Raw genomic sequence first — 3028 nt, 5'->3', positions numbered from 1 at the left:
AATGAAATGTGATTTTCATGAGAAATATCAAGATTACATTATGGGAAATCATGTTTGATATGAAGTGAGGTGACATGTGTAATTAACACTCAATCAATTAAACTCTACTATTATGAGAAATTATATTGGATATGAAGTTCAATAAACTATTAAATAAGAAAAAATAACTTTTTAATTTTTAAATATATAATCCATTAAACTTTGTAGAGTTCAATAAATTATAATTTTTTTATAGAGTTGTATGAAGTGTAGATTTGATAATTCATTAAACTTTAAAAAGTTCAAATCATGAAGGTTTATAACATGGAAATTTAAATGAGTACTCTCCAAGGTTCATTACTAAAAAAAATGGGTTTTTCTACTTTTTTTTTTCTTGTATTCCTGTGGTATTTAAATGATTCTCCATGATAGTGTACCTTTTGTAAATATGGAAAAAGAATTATACGAGACCATGAAGAAGACATGTCACGAGGTGCTTAATCATGGCCTTGAGATTATAGAAAACCCTCTTACTAATTTTATGATAAATGCTTATTATCCCTGTTTAACATATGTATGTTTCACGTTAGAATAAGCAATTTTATGATTGCCAGTTATACCCCTCAATAACAAATGTCATGGTTTCACATTCATAGGATAGCCTCCGCTCTTCATTGCTAAAAACAAGCTTATTAGCGTGATCACAACCACCACAACCAGAATTGTAAATCTCCAGCCCCATCCGATGTTGTCTTGGATGTAAATCAGAGAACTCAGATGATGGTAATGGTGCCGAGCATAATACCCAAGTACCACCGGTTGAAAATGAACTATAGACAGATTTCTCCTTAAGGAGATGGTTGTTAATTTAGTCGGTGGTGAAGGTCGGACTACAAGGACGGTGAGAGAAGAGAAATGAGAGACGAAAGAGATGAGAGTGGGGGTGGATCATGGATGGGATTCTTAGAATATAATAATACAAATACAAAATAATTAATAAGATAAAATTATAAATTCAAAAAAACAAAGATAAAACAAATGTAAAACAACTTTACAAACGCTTAACATATTTCTAACAGGAGGAGGGACCGGTCATGCAAGCAAAACGAACGTAAATAGCGATTGATGCAAGAAAAAGAACTTTAATTCAAACTCTCTAGTCTACCAAATTCGTATGGACCATTTATATAATTCGGTCTTTTATTAATCACATCACTATTTTTTTTTCTTCTATTTTTTGAGTTTCAATCCTACATCTATATCATTAAATATATTTTCGATTATGTGTTTGTAATATTAGCTACAATATATATGATAAAAGAGAAGTAGTTAAACGTGTGAAAAGTTTGACCTTATATCAATGAACGAACGACACCAAATTACCTAGTTTTTTTTGCAAAGCGGAGCTTCGATATGGTTTTCATACTAATTTTCGTGTATTGACTAATTTTCTCTATGTTTTATGTTTTATAGTCACTACAGACGAACTTCCATAACCATAGTCGTATGAATTCGAGTCACCACATTACTAATAATATTTTCCACATGGTTTAACAATCCAAGGTTTACTAACTTACCTACGTGTAGAACATTATCATTTCATATCTAAGTAAAAAGTTGACAGTATTAAAAAGCCGACTATTATAAAACCATTATAGATATAAAGTTATGGGAAGTGTACTTGTAATAACAATAATGATAACAATTCGTATATTTTCAACAAATCATAAATGAACATCGACACAAACATTAAAAAGTCAATTTAGTATAACACAAAAGGAGTAATGAATCAAATATAACTAGTTTATTTACATAACTTCAGAGTTTAATCAAACAATAATCTATAAAGAATATATTATAAAACTTTCTTTTAAAAAAGATTAAAATAAGTTTCTAAACTTCTCAAAGAACCAAATCAACACTTGATCACGTTAAAACTTCATAACTATATATTCTGTTAAAAAAGCCATTTAAAAAGATAATATAATAAAAAATGAGCTTCTGTACGTTAATTTTAACAAATATATATTGTTAATTAAATTGCCTCCATTGAGTTTACACGCTTTCAAATTGAGAAATTCCAGAGACACATGTCAGCATCTGGACTTTCCACGTCATCTGAACTCCATCCACGTAAGCAAGGAGGTGGAGGTATCAACATACCTTCTGCCATGTCAGAAATCAACCTATGCATGTAAAACACCGCCTCTTCATCCATATAACTCTCTACCTCCACCTCCTCCGCCATCGCCATTCCTTCACTCTCCGACAACGTCCCATCAGAACCCTTATCATCACTCACATCTCTCCTCCCATCACCACCGTCAACCTCCATATCTTTCAACCTAAACGCCTCCGCAGCCTCGGCTGCCGCGTTCCTGATATCAGTGGGATTATTGGTGATCGGCACAGGCAACCGCCAAACAGAATCAGCAAAGTTTAAACAAGCAAGGTTACCACGCAATGCCAAAGCTGCCACGTCATGAGCCCGGGCTGCCATCTCAGCAGTCGGGTACGTTCCTAGCCATATTCGAGTCTTTTTATTTGGCTCACGTACTTCACAAACCCACTTATTTGATCTCCTCATTCGGACCCCTCTATAAACTGGATGTCGGGTCTCCTTGAACTTTGTCCGACCCGCCCGTTTCTTTGGCTTAGTTGATGCTAGTATTACTCCATCGTGAGACCGGCTCATCCTATCGGGTCGGTTTAACGGACTTGGGTGGGAGTATGAGTTCGGGTCAGAACATGGACTTGGTGAATTCATTTCAAAAACAAAAAGTGCTAAGGTTTTTTTGTTGTTGACTTTTTGTTGACTTTTAAATGCTAAATTTTGGATGACTTTAGTTGGATATATATATACTGGGGGTGGCGCGATGCAATATGAGGAGGCACTCCGTGCATACGATAAATACGCGCACACGGACAAAGCCGGATATAGCAAAGGAGCACGTGTGAAGTGTGGTGTTAATTTTCCTTAGCATGCAAGTGTCAAAGCAAACTCTATACAAATTTTGTTAAATAACAATTTAAATATTTGTTTATTAGT

General features: G+C 34.2%; 1 pseudogene; it reads right to left on the bottom strand.

Moving 5' to 3' along the window:
* Positions 1–1834: 1834 nt before the first annotated feature.
* On the bottom strand, positions 1835–2801 carry LOC145057822 (dehydration-responsive element-binding protein 1A pseudogene; annotated as a pseudogene).
* Positions 2802–3028: the final 227 nt, after the last annotated feature.

Source organism: Lactuca serriola, chromosome 6 (genome assembly GCF_051521515.1).
Source record: "Lactuca serriola cultivar US96UC23 chromosome 6, Lser_US96UC23_V15, whole genome shotgun sequence".
NCBI classification, from domain to species: Eukaryota; Viridiplantae; Streptophyta; class Magnoliopsida; order Asterales; family Asteraceae; genus Lactuca; species Lactuca serriola.
This window is presented reverse-complemented; position numbering and strand designations above follow the sequence as displayed.